This window comes from Pelodiscus sinensis, chromosome 1 (assembly GCF_049634645.1).
Source record: "Pelodiscus sinensis isolate JC-2024 chromosome 1, ASM4963464v1, whole genome shotgun sequence".
NCBI lineage: Eukaryota > Metazoa > Chordata > Testudines > Trionychidae > Pelodiscus > Pelodiscus sinensis.
In genome coordinates this window covers 252,792,678-252,813,544 of record NC_134711.1, presented here as the reverse complement: position 1 = coordinate 252,813,544, position 20,867 = coordinate 252,792,678, and the positions used below count along the sequence as shown (strand labels likewise).

The following is a 20,867-nucleotide window of genomic DNA, read 5'->3' as shown; positions in this document are numbered from 1 at the left end:
CCAAGGAGAGGAACTCCTCAGCTCCACTGCAAAGCTTGGTGTTGTTTTCACTGATAGCTAAATGTTTTTACAGATGGGTCTAATTGTAGTTGTTTTTTATGGACTGTCTGTAAATATACTGATAGCTGGCAACCCTGGTCAACTCTTCTCATTTGTGATCACCTGAACAAGCCCACGCAAAAAAATGCAGCAAATGGTTATGTAGAAAAGTAATATTAAGGCAGTATTTAGTGTGTCTTTATCTGCAATTTAATATCTGGAAACAAGGGGGAGGAACCACCAGCAAATTCAGTGCGGATCACTGTTTGATGAAATTCTCAGTTAAATCATTATACACCCACTGCAAAGCAGATGCTCTGAGGTAAGCTCTCAGTCCTGATCTGAACTTTTTTATATGTGAAAATGAACAAGAGGAGTTTGTAATATGAATATAAATGGATTTTTGTCCAGCACTTTGCATTTTTAAAAAAGCTTAAATAGGAAAACTCACAGAAATGATGTTTTCTCAGACTATGAAGATTTCTCAGCAAAAAAGTTATTAATTCTAGTTTAGTATTAGAATTTCTTCATTTACCATGGAGAGATTCACTATTCCAGGAATCATTGGTGTCATTACAGGTACACCGGTCTTCCAGCACCCAGGTAGGAACTGGATCCAAAGTATGCATCATAGCCCTTAAGTCATGTATCTGTCAGCAGATCCTTTACAGAAACCTCATTAAGTTTCTTACAAACCATGGGTGGCAAGTTGGAAGAAAACATAAGAGATGAAGGAAAGTAATTAAAAAGTAATTTATCCCCAGATATGCCCCACAGAGGCTAGCTGTTGGAAATGAGCCCTTAGTATGGATGACTATCATTTTAGTTTCTTTATCCTGCTTTTGTAACTACAGAATGCCAGAAATATACAAACTGTGATACACATCTATACTTTTTCACCCCGTTTTGAGTATTTTTCTTGTTATGTGATAAATCCTTTTGTCCATGCGGTTACTTCTTAGTCCATGGCTATCTCACTTATCTTTCATTGTTTTCTAATTCTAATCCATCAATTAATTTCAGAAAACTTTATTCTTTTCATCTATCACTATAAGTAATGAGCAGAAAATTAACTAAAGTAAACTATAGCTGTGAACAGATGGCCAAGTACTGTTTGATAATGGTTGACAGGCAGTCTTTCATCATCACTTGGGTATAGACTGATGCTAAAGAAAAATATTACACCCTATTCATTAATATTCCATAAACTTCACAGTTTGAAAACTGATCTGAAAACCCCAACCAACTTATATTGTATTATGTCCCCAGATCTACAAAATCATTAAACATGTCCTGAGAGGTAACAGATGAGCAGTCCCATTGACTTTTTTCATTCCCATTCAAATCAATGGGAAGCTTTCAGTTGACTTAAATGGCCTTTAGATGAGATCCTGTGTGCTTAAAGTCAAGTATGCACTTAAGTGCTTTGCTGCATCAGATGCATAAAAAGAAGCCTAGTGGATATAGCAGCTCTGAATCTCACAAGTTTGTTCTTTAGCACAGCCATCTTGATTATGACATCAAAGAAATCTAGATGGATAGATGAATGGATTGTTATCTCATCAATCTTTGTTACACTTAGGATTCATTTTGGAGAGAGGTGTTTATTTTCAATCTCTTTATATTGAAGAGCTTTTAGAAGTGTTTGAAAGATTCTCTCTGATATATTCCCATGAGAGCAATTGGTACTGTACATACTATTGCTATGGTAACTTTAGAGAACAGGAACACATCTGTCTTAATTTAATTTGGAGCATGTTTCCCCTACCCCCGGGTCAGTTTTTCTTTAACCAAGTATTAAGCAGTCTTCAAAATGAAGATTGAGGAGGCAAATGTTTTCATATAACAAAGCACTGAATTCCTTTTCACAGCAAATTACTTTTCAACTTTCATTCAAATATCAGGGATTTCTTTTCTTTTTTTTTTCAGTAGCAATTTAAGCATGTAACAGGTTTTCTATGATAGGACTTGAGTACATTCATGTGAAATTCATCATTATTCTATTGGAATTCATTGCAAAGCTGGATCCTAATGTTTTGAGTAAACCACAGGCAGCCACCAATGATAGCTCGGGACACATTTTGCTGCAGCTCAGAGAAGCAGCATTATGCATCCCACATCATGCATTCCACAGTCTTCAAGAATCCTGTCTGGCATGACATAAGAGTGGAACTGTATTTTCAAGTACTGTTATATAACTGTTTCCAGGCTCAGGTTCTTAAATGGTTCTTTCTTCATTCACATAATCTGGCCCAATAAGTATTTATTTATGATTACATTGCATGCTAATTACTAAGGTAATGAAGGTTTCCATTCTATTTTCTTATGAAAAATGTAACTATGCTATTTAATAATGCCACATGTATTAGAATATTAGTACCAGAATTTTATAAAAAGGTTATTTTTTCTGTCTTCCTGAATGTTTTAACACACTCTACAAGCCTTTGTAAAACTCCATCACAAAGATATCAGGATGTAAAAGAAAGTGATTTAGCTCTAATACATCATCTATGATAGAGGTGGGCAATAATTTTTGGTGGGGGGCCACTCCAAGATTTTGGTAAGTGATCAAGGGCCACACTATTCTGTGGAAGGGTGATAGGGGCTATAGGATGGAGGCTGGATACAGAAGCGGGGACGGATGAGAGTGCCGCGGGGCCCAGGGCAGCACCGTGGAGCCCCAGGCAATGAAATTTTGTGGGGCCCCCCCTTTGACACAGCGCATGTGCCTTGGTGCCACGGTGCATGCATGGGGCCTCGGGAAGAGCGGGGCCCGGGACAGCCGTCTCACTCGCCCTGCCCTAAATCCGCCACTGTACAGAAGGGTGCGTGGGGTAAGGGACTGGGGTGCAGGAGACAGTGTGGGGTCCGAGAGGGTGCTTGGGTGGGTGGAGTAGGGGGTTGTGACTTGAGTCAGAGAATTGGGGTGTAGGGTCTGAGAGGGAGTGTAGGTGTAGGAGAGGATTCTGGCCTGGGGGAGAATGTATAGCAGGGGAGTACAGGGTCTGGGAGTTGTCACCTAGGGCAGGGGATGAAGAGGGTTTGGATGGTGACCTGGGGGAGGAAGTTGGGATTCAGGAGGGGTTGAGGTGCCAGAGGCAGACGCTGGCTGGGAGGAGTTTACCTAAGTGTCTCCTGGCCAGCAGGTTGCAGCACCCCCAAAGCAGGCTGGGTGCCCTGCCTCTGCAGCCCTACAAACTGCTCCCTCCCTGTGGCTCTCAACTCCAGGTGGGGGGAAGAGGCTTGTGCTGCCCCAGGCTCTCAGGCCAATCTTTCAGCTCCAATTGACTGGCTGATTCCAGCCAGTAGGAGCTGAGAGATTGGCTGAGGTCAGTTCTTATTGGCCGGTTGTTTCTGGAGCTGAGGATTGGGCTGGGGGCAGGGAGGTCGCACAAAGCCTCCCTCTCCCTGCAAAGCAGAGAGCCACAGGGGCTGCATTTTAAACCGCAGCAGCTGCATTCCTGAAGGTCCCGGCAGGGTGGTCCACAGGCTGGATCCGGTAGGTTGGCGTGCAAAATCCAGCCCCCAGGTCATATTTTGCCCAGGCCTGATATATGATCTTATATATGATGGAAATGGAAAACATACTGTGCAAGAGACAGAATGACTTTACATTGGTCTCCCCACAATCATTTCATATTCAGATAGTAGGGAAAAACAAGTCTATTATGTAAATACTTATATTTATTTTACACTTACATATGAACACAAGAACCTAAGAATGGCCGAATTGGTTCAGACCTGCCTTCCAACAGTGGCCAATGCCAGGAGCCGCAGAGGGAAGGAAGAGAACAAGTAATCATCCAATGATCCCTCTCCTCATCTGTTTACAGCCTCTGAAAAACGGAGGCTAGGGATACCATTCCTACCCATCCTGGCTTATAGCCGTTGATGGAGCTAACCTCCATGAATTTATCTAATTCTTTTTTGAACCCTGTTAAAGTCCTGGTCTTCATAACATTCTTTGGCAAGCAGTTCCACAGGATGACGGTGTACTGTGTGAAGAAAAACTTCCTTGTGTTTTTTTTTTAAACCTGTTACCTATTAATTTCATTTGGTGACCCCTAGTTCTTATGTTATGGGAACAAGTAAATAACTTTTCTTATTCACTTTTTCCATACCAATCATGATTTAATGTTAAATATTAAGCATTTTAGTGGTGATCACTCTATCTCAGATACCACAGTGGAGTAATTGCAATGTTCACTTTATAACTGTGACATTACCCAGGGCACAGTCTGGACTGATGAACAGTTTGGCCCCTCAGTTCTCCAGTCTTTGCCTCCTATTCTACTTTTCTGTGAGAGCTATCTCTGTTAGCCTCCAGCATGTAAGTCATTTGTAGTTATGTTGTATGAGTACTAGATTCAGCCACTCATGAACACCAGCAAATTCTGAGTCCAGGATTTTCCCTCAGAAACATACATCTTGTTCTGCCCAGCTCCCTCTGGCACAATACAAGCTCAAATGAAGTCCATCATTTTATTAATAGAAAATGATATGTACACATCCTGTTATCCCAAATGGTGTTTCCCAAACACTTCAATTCAAGCACAGTGGTTTAAATGAAATTGCAAAGCAAAGATGTATTGATTAAATAGAATGTTTGCAATAATCTTTTACTACTTTTACTAGCTGTAAATGTAACTTACAAGCACATATCATATGACTCTGGGGGATTTATATACAAGTGCAGTTATGTAACTGTTTCCAGGATTAGTTCCTTAAATGGATCTTTTTTTATTTATATAATTTGACCCAATGTGAATAGATAGGATTTTAGATTTTAAGTAAGGAAGCAGAAAAGTCTGAATTGGCTACAAGAAAATAAAAGTAAAATACAACAAAAGCCTAATTTAGCAATCTAAGGCTACATCTATTCTGCAGCCTTCTTCCGCAAAAGCTTATGCAAATGAAGGGTGGAGTAGAATATTGCTGCCAGAGTTGTTGACTCGAGTCCCATGACTTGAATTCAAGTCCAACTTAAGTCGCCTAGCTGACTCAACTTGAGACTTGACTCAGGTTCATTGTTTGTGACTTGAGACTCAACTTGAGACTTGCTAATTTTGTTAAATCGACTTGGTGAAAAAATTGTCCAAAAAAGCTGCTGTTCTGATGCACCCAGAGTGGCGTCACTGTCCCAGCCACTCCCCCCCCCCCCACTTCTGACGCACCCAAAGCAACGATTGCAGCCCCGCCTCCCAGCCTGGGAGTCCCAACTGGGAGGCGGGGCCATGATCGCTGCTCTGGGCATGTCAGAAGCCTGGCGGGGGGGGAGGGGGGAGTGTCTGGGAGTCCCAGCCACTCCTCCCATCTCCGCCAGGCATCTGTGCAATCACAGGCTCATAGTGCCGATCGTGGCCCTGCCTTCCAGCCGTTCTTCCCGCCCACACCAGGCTTCCATCTGGTGTGCAGCCGGAAAAATCAGAAAATACTGGACTGTCCGGTAGAATACTGGACACCTGGCAACCCTAAGTACTTCAGTCAAGTAAACAATTATTATATTCATGAAGATGCGAGATTTCAGATTTGTAAAAAACAAATTGATAAAAATATCATGTTTACTTGTCAACAATATGCTACATAGTTGGGGATTACTTTTCTTTCAAAACGATGCAATACAGTATGAATGTGTTCCATTTTTTGTTGTTTTGAACGCATCTAGGAGCAATTTCCAGTTTTAACATAGAGCTATGACAACAACAATGCGAAAATAGTCTATTAGCTTGGGATTTGTGAAAATCTTATTGATTGCATGTGTATGTCTATTTATGAAATTTTACATTAATAGATGCAATTTTTGAGATTTCAAAGTGAACAAAAAGAAAAAAATATATTAAAATAATCAAAAAGTTAATATCCATCTGTGAAAAATGAGCAAAAAAACTCAAAATGTCATAAACTTTGAATTTATTGATTTGACCAAAAAACAGAGAAAACACGATCAGCAAAGTGCAAAATCTGTGAGGTTGTAATCACTGATGACATTGTAACAACTTCCAATTTTTTGTACCATATAAAAACCCATCCGAGAAAGCACAGTAAGTACGAAAACTATCTGCAACAAACCACAATTGATCCCGCCTCACAGTGTAAAATATCGGATTTCATTATAAAGCACGATGATCTAGGTGTTTATGGAATAAACCATCTCAAACAAAGAAGAATAATCAGTTCTTTGGTTAGGGAACTGATAATCGGTTGCTCACTATCACTTTCAATAGCAGAAAAAACGCAGGTGATTTTGTCATGTATTGGATCCCCAGTCACGAGAAATAAGTCGGTCTTCGGTTATGACAGAACTGGACAATTTGTACCATAATGTGAAAGCTGAAGTATTGGCACTTCTTACTGAGGTGGACACAATTGCACTGATACTCGACATCTGGTCAGATAGAAGAATGAGAGGCTTTTGGGGAGTAACAGCCAACATGATAATAAGGTATGCACTCGTGACAAAATTGTTGCCATGTTAAAGGTTCCTTGGCCAGCATACTGGTGAAAACATTGCAGAAGTGTTTGAGAACATATGTGATTCTTATAAAATCAAGGATAAAATTAGATATGTTATAACAGACAATGCTGCACACATGCGTAAAGCATTCAGCATAGCATTTAACAACCATGAATCAGAGCAGCAAATTGATATGCAAGATGACACTTTGAAAAAGGAAGAATTATGGGAAGACTTAAACCCAGAAGTCGTTATGTCAGTCATCCATCACGTAAACTCAAGCAGACCTCCAATTAAGAGAATAAGTTGCTTTGCTCGTATTCTGCAACTCACTGTCAGGGATGGTCTCAAGGAGGCGAAGTTATATGGTGCCCAGGCAAAAGTGTCAAAAATCTGCAGCCTTTTTCACACAAGTACTCTATTCAAGGAAGCCTTTGAAAGAAGGTTTGGTCTTCAAGCTAGTATTCCCCAAACCAATGCCACCATGTGGAACAGTACTCTCAGACAAATAAATGCTTTTTTTCCCCCTGGATGAAGAAAAGCTGAAACACATGCTTGAAGAACAAAACCAGTATAATTTAAAACCCAGCCAAAGGGATTATTCCCAACTAAGAGAAATAGTGTTGCTACCCCAGCCATTTCTAGACGCCACAGATAAAGAGCAACGTGAACAGCATGTTACGATTTCAGCAGTGGTGCCATCAATAATTGGACTATACCACCACCTTTTGGAATTTATTCCAACAGATTTGGGGAACATGGTTACAGCTTTAAGAAGTAGTACTGAAAAACCTTTCATTGGCATTTGCATTAATGCTGGTTTGATACCATTACCAAATCCTTTGGATGACACAGAAAAATCACTATTGGCTTTCAGTCATTTCATGTACTTTCTGGTGGCTGTGTTAGACCCTAATTTTTGCTTCTGGTGGCTGGAAAAAATTAGTTCTGATGATGCTAAAACTAATGCTGTGAAAGCAGAAATTGTTTCACAACTTCAGCAGTTTTGTTCAAATCCTCACTGTTTGTCTGCCTCTAGCTGTACTGGCTGTGACAATGTCTCGAACTCTGGTGCTGATGGCCCACTAGTTAAAAAATCAAAATATGCATACTCATATTCGGGCGCTGTGCCGATCGCGCGCCCTTTTGAAAGTGAAAGTAAAGTGTAGCCCAGCTCTGCCGTCAGCAGAGAGCTTTTTCGGCACATCCTGTACTCCAACATTTCATGTCCTGGAAGTTCCCTGCTTCATTATTCACTCACATCTTCTACCTTCTGCAACAAATGTGTGAAAGGCAAAAGCCTCCTTTACTTCACAGCCCTGCTCCTTTTCCAGAGCAGGTCCATCCTGTGCACTGAATTATTGGAGGGTCTTTGGGGAAAAATAGTTTTAGCCATATAATTAAAGACTTTATCATAGAGCTTATGCATATGTTTCTCGGGAAAATTTATTTGCTAAAAGCTAAGTCCTTCCCTGCTGAGCATGAGTGAACTGTAATTTTCCAAAGGCTTATAATTTGCTCATATTTACACAGAAGTTTGTGTGGACAGCAAAAGCCATCCTGATTCATTAGTTCTCATAACTCTCCTGCAAGCTAATAAAACAGTATTATTCCCATACTACAGATGGGAGAATATAAGGCACATTGAGGCTACGTTTACACTACAGTCTTCTTGCACAAGAACAAGCATTCTTGCACAAGTAAATTTACAGTAAAGTGTTAGAACAGAGGGCTTCTTGTGCAAGAGTTATTCCTCTCCCCACAGGGAATAAGCCCTCTTGCACAAGAGCTGTTGAGCAAGAAGGCAGTGTGGACGGGCAACAGAGGTTTCTTGCGCAAGAAACCCCTATGGCTAAAATGGCCATCAGAGGCTTTCTTGTGCAAGAGAGCATCCACACTGCCATGAATGCTCTTGAACAAAAGAACATCTCTTGCGCAAAAGCGCATGGCAGTGTGGATGCAATGTTGCGCAAGTACTTTAACGCAAGTACTCTTGCGCAAAACAGTTCTTGCGCAAGAAGCCTGCAGTATAGACATAGCCTGAGACTATTTCACAAAGACACTCAGCAGTTCCAGGGCAAAATGTCATGGTGTAATGCTGACAGATCAAGTCATCCGCAGGCAGACTCGAACCTGGGACTGCTGGAACTTAGAGCATGAGCTAAAAGCCAACTGGTTTTTCGTTAATGCGGTAAAGTAGATCATTATTCTCTCTGTAAGTGGTCTCAGTGGCACTTGAAGTGACAGTACACCATAGCCAGAGTGTGTGTGGGTTACATACTTCCCTTAACTGAGGAAGCACATCCCAAGCTTCAGAGACATCGCAGTTGAAATCCCAGATGAGTCCTCACTTGTAATGCTGATAGAACCTGGCTGTCTGCAGATGGAATGGGACCTGAGATCTCTGAAGCTTAGTGCATGAGCCTCTGCCGCATGAGCTAAAAGCCAGTGGGATCTGAGTTATGGCTGTAGAACAGACTCATTATTCTTTCTTTGTTAGTGGTGTCAGTGCCACTAGATGGGACAGTACACCACACCCAAGGAAGTGCGTGGGTTACAATGGCAGTTTCAGTGTAGACATTGTTTTTATCATAAAATTATCTAGTTTGATTTGGGTGGCACTCAGTTTTCACAGGAAGGTCATGATTGAAGGGAGGATAGTGAGGTAAATCAGGATCAAGTTGTCACTGACAGATTTCCTGTGTGGCTTGCAATAAAGCTTGCACCACCACATTCCCATGTTGACGTCTCTGTACTGCAAGATGATATTGTAAATGGTACAATATAAGTCCTTTCTACAATCATTCTTCTTGGATGTAACTTGAATAAAATTCCTTATCTCCACATTAAAGTCTGTACACAGAGCTCATAGCTTCCTTCTAAAAGCTGTATGCATATGACAATCATATTTGCATGGCTTTGAATGCTCTAGGGATGGATTGTATCTTCAGACTGAGACTCCTTTGGAAAATTTTCTAATTAATTATTGTACTAAAATACTATGTCATTGTAGCTTCTTATCACCACAGGAATTAGGTCTCTGTGCCTGTAGGATCCTCCCTGTATTGTATAAACAAGTTAAATTTTTGGTATTGCAATGGTTTCAAACTGTAACACACAATATTTGTGGAAGTTGAACTGGAGAACAGATAGTGTATGTTAATGGTTCGGTAACCATTTACAGGTGTCTCCTTTTGGTAGCAATTGAGTTAACCCCTCCCCATCCCCCACCCCACACACACACACAAATTCTGGAAATGCTAATAATTTGGGTTTTTTTAAATATAAATTTGTTTCTTATATGAACCTAGAAAGGATTATAACATGAAAGAACTTGGAAGAGCTGGAACTAAAATTTCTGTTTATTTATCATTAACTAGAACAGTATAAACCTTAGAAGCCTGGGGATCTACATTGTTGTCTAAACATCATCTTCTCTTTGCAAATTAATTTATGAATTGGCACAGAATGAAGTGTGTGATGGTCTCAGTGGGTGAATATGTGCATTCAGATATCACAAAGAACAGCTAACTTTTTCCCCTCCCTTAATTCCCAGAACATTTGAGAGTTAATTCCTCAATATGCTGGGCAGAAACCATTCATGTTTAACAGTTTAAAAAGGCAGATAGAAGCAGTAATCACAGAAAGGTTGTGATCTCTCTCTCTCTCTCAGCCTCAGTTGCAGGGTGGCAATAGAGAACTGAGAAGAAATTATAGTGACGTTTTCTGGTATCTTGGCAGACTAGAGTGTTGCTTTTTGTATTTGAAAGAGTACTTAATCTCATGCCTCTCTGCAATCAAGGTAGATTGTTTAGTTAAAAACTGGATTGTGTGGAGGTAACTAGATCAGGGATGCCTTTGCAAGGCCTTTTCAGAGTCATGAAGGCAAGGACAAAAACTTAATGCCATTCTTTGAATATGTAGTTTGTAGTGTAAAAACAACCCCCTGTCACTCTGATGAGAAAATTTTGTCAGCGAAACTTGCTGTGGAGATCGATAGATCAATAGTATGAACAAGAGAGTATGAATAAAAGAAAAGTTATAGAAACAAAATGCTAAGTGTTTAATTGAAAAGCCTGATCTGTAAGTTGAAACAGCTTGCTACTAGCTGTAGATAGACTGTGCTTGTGCCACAAAAACATGTTTCATGAACCTTAGCAAAACTCAATTTATATATAAAATAAGAAAAATAAATCAGATTGTATATCAGAGAATCTGCCTGGACTATCAATGAGTCTTATACTTTAAGCTAAATTTTGTCCTCAGTTGAGCATGTGGCAATAAAGGGCATAATTTGGATCCTCATTTTCACACAATGTCACATAATTGCAAGGATTAAACAGCAAAAGCTAATGCAGGACAATTAAACCTAAAAGGGTTTACAGCCTATCTGCAATCTGTAGCATAAGATTGTTACTAGGTGTGTCTCTCTGAAGCCAAGGATCTTTGTGCTGTCAGTGTGAAGTGGTAGAAACATTTACAAGCATAGCTTAGAGTGCTTTTTTGTTCTGTTAAATCACCTTTGACTTTTGAGGTTGGTTACTATCCAATTTTTCAGTTCTCAGCAATTTTGATTTTATGAATTCTATTCCAGTGGTGAATAGCTACAGTAAAGCAGGTCTCTCTGCCATGGCAAGAATCCTTCAACATGGTGATATGAGGAGTAACTCAACCAATCACCACACTTACTCTACATCTAATTTGCATGCAACAGTTTCATTGGGTGAAACAGTGACTGCACAGATGGTAGATTACTTGGCCCAAGTGCTACATGCACATTCAATTCAGCACTATACCCCAGATGCAAATCAACTCGGTCAGGCTCCAGCACGCACTATAACCCCAAACCCACACAGCACACATTTCTCATTTGCTATCCACACAAATTCACATAACGTTCCCAAAACAAACGAATCAACACAACTGCCCAAATAAACCCAAACCTTACTCTGAGAACTCAGAATGAGGCAATGGATACAAGCATGGTTGAGAACTCTTTTTTTATTTTCAATATCAGTCATTACTGGTATTTTGAAGTGTGTTACCCTCCAATTCTTAAGTTCTCAGCTATTTTCACGTTTTTATAGATACATCTGACTCTATGAATTTCAGTTATGTGACAATATGGACTTTCTGCTATTATTATAAAATAATTTGCACTTATCTAAAGCTAATTAGATGCTAAGTATACATCTCAATATTTGTTCAACTTTGAATGACAGAGCAATGTGAGTTGTTCAAATTGAAGTTACTGTGATGTTTCTTCACAATGATGGCACTATTACATACATTTAAAAGGATTTTTTTCTTTCTTTTAATCATAGTATTTTCTTGGTTGTAAATGTAGTAGCTAATGTTGCAAAATGGATTCTGTTATAATCCTTGCCCCGTTTTCACTTATTCATAACTTAGTCTTTTTGAAGCTGCAATTTTCCATGGTCAAGGGCAAATCTCTTTCTGAAGGCTTGGAAGAAAATTCATTGTCCAATATTTTAACTTAGAGTGTAATTAAAAAAAAACCCATCTGTTACAAAATAAATATATTTCCATGCATTAGTTCCCAAAGATAACTCTAAAATGGCTAAAATTCAAAATGTGAACATTGGAATGTAATATTATCACTGGGAAGCACTGTGTGTGTGGGACCTAACTGAAAAGAAAAACTTGGAAAACACATTTGTGAACACTTGAAAATTCTTTCCTTTCCTTTTCTTTCCTTGAAAATACTACACTTCATAGCACATCACTTTATTAAATCTGTGATTTTCACATACAGTCCCATTTACAATGGCTTCTCAATATGGTTAAGAATGGTTCACCTATAACAATCCAGTAGCTTGGGAGGTGTGGGGATGGATCCTGAGTAGGACTGTCATATGCCTGTTGAAATCATGGTCCTGTGGCAATATACAAGCACTTAACATCAGATTTTCTACTGTGAACAGCCTGCCACTGCTGCTATCATATTGATTAGCCCTTCTCTGGACAGGATTAAATGGCACGGATTTCATTTAGGATTTAGTCCTGCAACCACTGAGCATGTGCCTAATTCAACAGCTAGCAAAATGTCTACAGTGGGGTTTGCCAATGTTGCCAACACTGGTGGAGCTGACCAAGAGCTAGTAACGATGTGAAATTTTAAAAAAAGTTCCCTAATATGGATGGTTCCATTGAAAGATTTACTCTGTGATCCCCATCCCATCCACCTTCAGGACTTTTCAGTCCATGGCAGTAAGTCTCAAATGACTATGAGGACTAAAAATCCCCTGTTGTGAAGTCCATAGAGAAGTTTAGTTAGCCTTTCCTTTCCTTTCCTTTCCTTAATTCATAAAGGAGAGAAAATAATAGTTATGAAGTTTAAAAATAATCAGGGATTGTAGGAGTAAAATTCCTTCAGCCATGTTAACTTTGGACACAACTGAGCACAATCCAGTCCCTCTAAAACAGGAGACTATAACACCTTGCACCAATATGGGGCTTCATTACTGGGATGGGTTGATATTTGCTCCATTTCTCCCTCTTGGAGTTTGCTTCTATTTGGGCTCAGGGTTTCATAGGTGCCCTATAGGTTGAGGCTGTCACTGATTTTGTGTCCAGTTCCACCATCGCCTGGAATTTTGCTGGCTAGTTGTGCATGGATTTCACTATCATTTTACTCTAGGGCTATGTCTACACTCGCAGCTTCTTGCGTGAGAAATATTCAAATGAGGCTAAGCATGGAATATCACCGAGCCTCATTTGCATACCTAATGAGCTGCCATTTTTTCAGAAGAGGCTCTTGCACCAGGGGGAGCTGTCTACACTGCCGCCTCTTGCACAAGAAAAACCTTCTTGCGCAATGCCGATATTCCTGAAAATAATCGGCGTAGTGGCATTGCGCAAGAGGGGTTTTCTTGCGCAAGAAGGGGCAGTCTAGACAGCTCCCCCGGTGCAAGAGCCTCTTCTGAAAAAATGGCAGCTCATTAGGTATGCAAATGAGGCTTGGTGATATTCCACGATTAGCCTCATTTGCATATTTCTCACACAAGAAGCCGTGAGTGTAGACATAGCCCTAGTAGGACTTTTCAGCACTGTCAGGCAGCATTTGGAGTAACTTGTGGCAAACCTAACCCATATCATACTGTATTTCTATTACTATTTTGCCTTGTTTAATGCATGCCACATGACTAAGTTAACATAGCTATAGAAAACATTAGGCCAGGTCCCAGTCCATGCCAAGTTGTCTTTGTGGTGTTCTAGCTGTGCAAAGAGAATTTAAAAATGTCCCAAATGTTTTAGCACAGCTAGCATACACAGCATGTGTATGAAGAGGTGTGGACTGATTGGAGGATATCTGGTTGTAGAATTGCCCCTAGTGGAACACAACTAACAGCAGACCAGTTGCATCCTCTGGTTGTCCTCAAGGACTGAGGGACTGAGAGGTGTTGGGAAGTCACATTTCAGTCCCCATTCCATGTGTTGCAAGTGCTGCTCCAGCACCTCAGAAGACTTAGTTTGCATTTCCTTAAAAAAACTATAACTGTGTGTCAGAGGGTGGGACTCACCACTGTGGCCTCTCCTGCTGGTAGTTCTTTCATCAGCAGGGGGCCTCCTTCTGGCTGGTGTCTGCCCAGTTACTCATCTCTGACTCTGCTTGGACTCTGGACCCACGTTGCTCCCTGGACCTCTTCAGGATACTGCCCTCCAGCCGTGCCCAATACTCTGGTTTCTCTTGCCCCCTTCTAGGGCTTGTCAGCAGTCCTTAGTCTAGTGCATGCCACCATGGCTAACTGCAGCCTCAGTCTAGCCCCTCACTTCAGGGGCAGGCCACAGTCCTTCCAGACCACACAGCAATGGTGGCCAGACTCGGTGCAAGGCGGCATGGAGGACCCATGACCGTCCACTACTCTGGGTCCTGACCCAAGGACTCTTTGACGGCAGCCTTGTCCTACCCTCCTTCATTCTCCCTCCTTTGTCTCTTGTTCCCTAGGCCACTTCCCCTGTGATCCTTTGCACCCTCCTGGCCTTGTTAGCCAGGCTAGCAGCTTGGCAGGTATCAGGCTGGAGCCTCCCTCTCTAGCCTCCCTGAACTTGCCCAGCACTGCTCTCCCGCAAGTGCTTCTCTGGGAATCAGATCCTGCACCTTCCCTGGTCGGAGCTTAAGTGTATACGCTCCAATGAGCATTTCCTTTTACACACGATTGCCTCAGCCAGCTACACCCTGATTGGCTCATCTAAGACCTTCCCTGATTGGCTGGGTTTATGTGCAGGCTCCCTCCAGCCTGATGTAATCCCTGTTGGCCAGTTGCCCCACCACACTATGAGGTCCCAATGCACAGTTCTGTATTTAAGACTTCAGTATTTAAATTATAATTACCCCTTAGAAGCGTGAAACAATAATATATTTCCTAATACTAATTATAATTTTGTCCAAAACATGCTAGTGTGTTAAGTTCACATGATGAGAACTGAGCTATGTAAAACGCTTTTAAAGTATTTTCTATGAAACCAAAAATCAGTTACAAAAATTGACTGCATTTTGTGAACAAAGAGGCAACAAAAAGAGAAGGTTACACATCAAACTTCAGTCTTAACAACCTTACCATTAATTTCATTGTCATTGTTGAACATGTTTCAGAACTCCTTATTTAAGCGGCATAACAGTTTGCTGCTCCAAGTTGAGGTCAGGGGGAATACAAACTGAACACCCCAGGATTAGAAACCAATAGCACAGTGCATGAGTTGGATAAGAGTCTCTATCTAACACTGCCTGCAGCTGACAGCCCTATCAACAACTACAGCTTATTAAGATGACAACAACAAAGGAGAAAAAAATCAAAGATTCTTGTAAAACCGATTACTTTGTTTATCTCAAGTGAAAAAGACATGTAAAAGGGACCCTTGGGATTCCTGAACTGAGAAAGTTCTAATGCTAATTGACATATGAATAAAAATGACTCTTATTGCCAACAGTCCAGTTTTGGCGTTATGTTTCCCAATATTTGAGCTATCAACCAAGCTATAACAATTTTAGTGTATACACACTAAAATAAATTTAAGAATATCAACACAGCTTTTGTAATATTTTAATGAAATGTCTCTTTGGTATTATCTGTCTTCTGACTTTTGTCTTTGCTATATTTTGTGTCAACACATTTTCATATATTGTTAAGTCACAAACAAAAAACTATTAATCTCTTTCTCTGTCCCTGAAAATGAAAAGCTTTACATTTATAGAGACTAGGGTCTGTGCCTTCTGCTCGCTACTTGCTGCTATCTCCCTCTCTCTGTCTTCTTTTGCTTCACTGAGAGAGCCTGTTGATGGTGATGATGCTGATGATGTGATGATGTAATTTTTTTGCCCAGCAGGAACATTCTGTCATCCAGTAGGAAAAACTTTTTTATACATAGAGAGAGACAATAAATACTGAGTGGAGAAGAAATACTTTTTTTATCTCATGCAGCATTTGTTGTTTGATTTGCAGGAAACTCGTGTACATAAAAGAACAGTCACGTTGATCTAGACAGTTGTCAGCAGTGAATGGATTAAAAAGTAATCTTATGCATGGGAGACAATAAGTTGTCATGGTTCAGGAATTGTGCAGCTGTGACCTCTTCTCTGGTCTCAAATACATTCCCTAAAGTGACAGACGTTGTGCCATTCTTTGGCCTTTTTCTACAATTACTAGGGATCGAAACTGCTGTGATCAATGAGATTGATGCAGTGGGGGTTCAATTTAGTGGGTCTAAGACCCACTTAATCAATCACAGAGTGCTCTCTGATAGACTCCGGTACTTCACTGGAATGAGAGGAGTAAAGGAAGTCAGTGGCCGAATGTCTTCTGTGAACACTGCATGGTGCAGACAGTGCAGTAAGTCAAGCTAACCTACATTGATTCCAACTGTTATTCACACAGCTAGGGAAGTGTAAATTAGATCGACTTACCTAGCATAATCAAGGCCTTATGCTGGGACATGGACTTCAGTATTCTTTGTAACCCTGTGTTAGCTACTGGCAGTAGGGTTGTCAGGTGTCCAGTTTTGAACCAGACAGTCCGGTATTTGAGGGGTCTGTCCGGGAAAAAAAATTAAGAAAATACTGGACATATAAAATGTCCGGTAATTTCTAATTAGGTTAGTTTTATTATTATTAGGAATATCAGTACGTAGTTGAGAACTGCCTGACTGGTAGACACGCTCATGACAACCAGGCAGTATGCAACTACGCGAGGGGGTGGGGGCGGGGCCGGGCTGGGATGGAATCCCTGGGTCCGGACTTGCTCATGCTTTGCTGGTACCGTGTGCGGGACAGGTAGCACCCCGGGATTTGCGTGTGCCTGGCCCAGACCCGCTCCCCCCCGACCGCCTCCTGGCTAGCCCTGCTTCCTGTTGTCCCCCCCCTTCCCTGCCCTGCTTCCTGCAGGATGGTTCTCCCCGCTCCCCCTCCCAATCTCTCCTCCGCCAGCCCTGCTTCCCACCGTCGGTTCCCCACACACACACACATCCTCCCAGCCAGCCTCGTTCCTCTCCCGGCTGGTGTCCCCCCATCTCAGATCACGTGTGTCCCGTATTTTTTTTAAAGCCACCTGGTAACCCTAACTGGAAGTACTTCCTTCTGGAGTCTGTTCCCATAAATGAATACCTTGACCAGACAGCCTTTCCAAAATATAAGATGGCTTAATCTTACTATTAGGAATAAAGCATAACAAAAGAAAAGGGGTTTTAAAACAATAAAAGCTCTACATACTTAATTAATTTCCCTGGAGTCCTACAACAGCCTATTTTACTCCAGATACTCCAGAATCTGGAATCCTAGTTCACCTTAACTTAAAATCTTGTGTCACTGCCTCAAGTAATGATTTGTCCAGATAAAATCCTATGTTCTGTCCTGTATTTCCTGAGCCTGATTATACCAATTTGGGTGGCTTAGTAGAGTATGTGAGGTGGAATTCAAAGCCAATGGCTCTGCTCTGTTTCAGGTGTTTAAAGCAAAGCTTTCATCAAGGCTATTGTCCTCCTTTTAGCCTTTGAGCAACCAACCTCTTCTTGAATTAAACCCTTGAATACATTCATTGAACAACCATGCAACAATCAGACAAACAGAACATACAATATTCATAAATTATTACCAGATGCTCCATATTCTTTCTTTCTTGATGGTTATTTTTTCTTCACCACATAATCAATCTGCAGTGTTGTCACCAATGCTATAAACATTGGAATGTCTATTCACTCACTGTGCATATACAGTACGTACTTCCCAGGTATTTTAAAAAGAATACAAAAATATATGTGACTCAAACCTACAGAGTAGTGGAGAAAAGCCAATAATGTTTATAGGATAGAGCATCTTTAAAGAGCAATATGTTTCCACAGCAAAGACTCTGAAGAACCTTTTGGGCCAGCCACATAAAATTGCTGTCCTCCTTTGACTTTCATCTCCATCCAAGTTCATTGTAAATGTCCCTCTTTTTCTAATAAACCTGCTGTAACACACAATTTGGTTAGAGAAAGAATACCCAGTCTCTTATGGGGAAAAAGTGAATAATAAAATAATGTCTGGACACAAGAATACCATGGTAACTAATTAACATATCTGCTACTACGCTTGAAATAAAAAACCTAGTAATGCATGGAAGAAGGGAACCCCAACATTAGTAAGGTAAGGAAATACAAGTAAGGAAAAGGGGCTGAAATCCCTATTGAATATGGATTAGACATAGTGGCCATCAGCCTACCACGTTATAAAAGCTGTATCCCAGCCTGTATGCATTGGGAGATGACAGAATGATGACCAGAGGTGGTGATAGTGAGTGTGAGGATTAGTCACTACAGGTTTTTCTGCATGGGACAGTGGGAATACATGGATGTTTAGATGAGACATTTTTGACCATCTTATTTATCTATTTTAGATAGAACACCCAGTCAGAAAAGGACTCTGGCAGCTCTTGTCAGCACTGCGAACTGGGCTGTTAAAAATCCAGTTGGTGGTGCAGTGGGGGTGGTAGGCTCCACACTTTGGGGGGAGGGGGAGAGGGATAGCTCAGTGGTTTGAGCATTGGCTTGCTAACCCTAGGGTTGTGAGTTCAATCCTTGCAGAGGCCATTTGGGGCAAAAATTGGTCAGGGATAGTACTTTGTCCTGCTGTGAAGGCAAGGGACTGGACTCAATGACCTTTCAAGGTCCCTTCCAGTTCTAGGAGGTAGGCAATCTCCATTAACTTATTTTATACCTGGCTCCATGTGTCACCTGGGAAGCAACCAGCATCTCCTTCCATCTCTTAGGAGCCATCCAGGTAAAGTTGACCACCACATAAACTTTTTTTCAGTATGGAGCATGTGTTTATTTTAGCATTACAGAATTCTATTCTCAATCACTGATAATAGGGTTAAAACAGGATTACTTCCATTCCGTACAGGCTTCTATGTTGCAAGATCTTTTGATTATATATTAATACTTGGTTAGCATTTGGTTGTTGGCCTCATGAGCAGTCCCAGGATTATTTTTATATGTAATTTTTTGTCATACCATAATTGTTGCTTTGACAGCCCTGGAGTAAGTAAGTCCTTTTGTAATTAGAAGATTGAAATATATTCAATCAGCTGATACATCCCTTCCACCTTCCCACTACTTCTGACATGCCGATTGTCCCTGATTCTACTGTCACCATTTACTTATTGAGATTATTTTTAAATGGATAACATTCACTTATTTGTCCATGTTGTTGCACAAGCAAGAAGCTTGTCAATTAAAGCTGAAAAGCACTTATAGCAAACTGAAGCTCCCCATGCTCAGCTTCAACCAAAACCCATAAACTCCTAAATTAACTCTGCATCTGTATTTTTGTGGTAAAATTCCCCAGGTGCCTAGGTTTCTGCCTCTGGGAACACATACTGCTGTTCACTCTGGAAGTCTAGATATCTAAGCCCCAATGTGATGCACAAAGCAAAGGAAAAAAACCTATTCCTCCATCTAATTTACCTGGGTGTTTCTCCTTCAGCCTGTGTTTAGAAGGCTAATCTCCATGACGCACCTTTCTCCTTGTCATCTCCCATTCATTATCCTAGGCAGCTCCCTGCCTATTGAGTTGGCTCTTGTGAATCCTATTCTTAGGTGCTCCTTTCTTTCCTCACTCATTCAACAGAAAGCCTCTATGCCTAACTCAAGCTCTGTGAATCCCAGGCACCTAAATATTAGGCATGGTGTCTCCTAATCCTCGTGCCCCCCCCCCCCCATCCCCTGGGTTCCAGTGCCCTCACTGGCTTCCCAGCCTGGCCAGCTGCAGACTCTAGTGCTCCATGGGCTCCACTGGCCTGCAGCTGGCTCTGCTTGCAGCCACCAGCAACCTTTGTGCTAGGGCTTTCTAGCCCAGCAACATCTGTAGTCCTTACAGACCATAGATGTTGCCAGAGCAGAGGGGTCTGGACCATAGTGCTTCCACCTGTATAAGTGGGATCAATTTGTGTATTCCTGTGGTTATGGAAAATTTTCACCTAGTTGCCTGAAGCAGCACTCATCATACCATGATACAGTGTACTGTTCATGCTGTTCATAATTAATTCATATGTGAGCCTGAATTACCAGGAAAAGAGTGCTTCTGACCTATTTTGGGGTAGTCAGAGTATATTAAAGTAGGTCTGTAGAGCAATACTTTGCATTAATCTTTAGAGCACTCTGCAAAGAAAAGCTAAGAAAAAAGTGGGAGAAACTGAAAACACACCCAGAATACAGCCAAAATACTGTATAGTCAACTGATTAAAATCCGCTGGTTGTTTGTAATTGAAATATCTACACAAATCTGTTACATATTTTTGTGTAATAGTACTCTCCCTCCCCTCCCACCCTCCCCGGTTTTTTCTGTTTCTCCCTCTTTTGAGTTTTCCTACGCACTTACTTGCAGTGCGGAGTTTAGATGGAAGACATAGGCTTGGAAAATTTGAATGTAACAGAGCAAAGAGAGGATGAAAACACTGAAATATGAGGAGGGTTTTCATCTTTTATATTTTTAAATGTAACTGTTGCCTTTTTGTACATGATGTGTGTATATGGTTTTTGATATGAAGTATTACATATAATATGTAATTTATATATAACACCTGTTATATATGCCTTAAGATAATATTAATTATATTTAGGAATATAGTCTAATTACAAATTTACAATTAATAATTTTAGATACACCTTACAAAATATCAAAAGCCATATTATGATCATAATATTAGCATGAAACATCGCAAATTATAGTTCAGTACAGTATAGCTAGTTTAATTTAAACTAACTCACACTTACATTCCTTAAGCACAGTGCAGTAATCACAAGACAAATGAGAGAAGAGAAAGCAGAGAAACAGCAAATATTAGAAATTTCAGTGAGATAGTCTTTGTCAGACAGCATC

The 20,867-nt window shown here is 40.8% G+C and overlaps 1 protein-coding gene across 2 annotated transcripts in view; it reads left to right on the top strand.

Moving 5' to 3' along the window:
* The window catches only part of GPC6 (glypican 6), a 1,157,112-nt gene that overhangs the window by 526,931 nt on the left and 609,314 nt on the right, over positions 1-20,867 (top strand). The window lies entirely within an intron of this gene.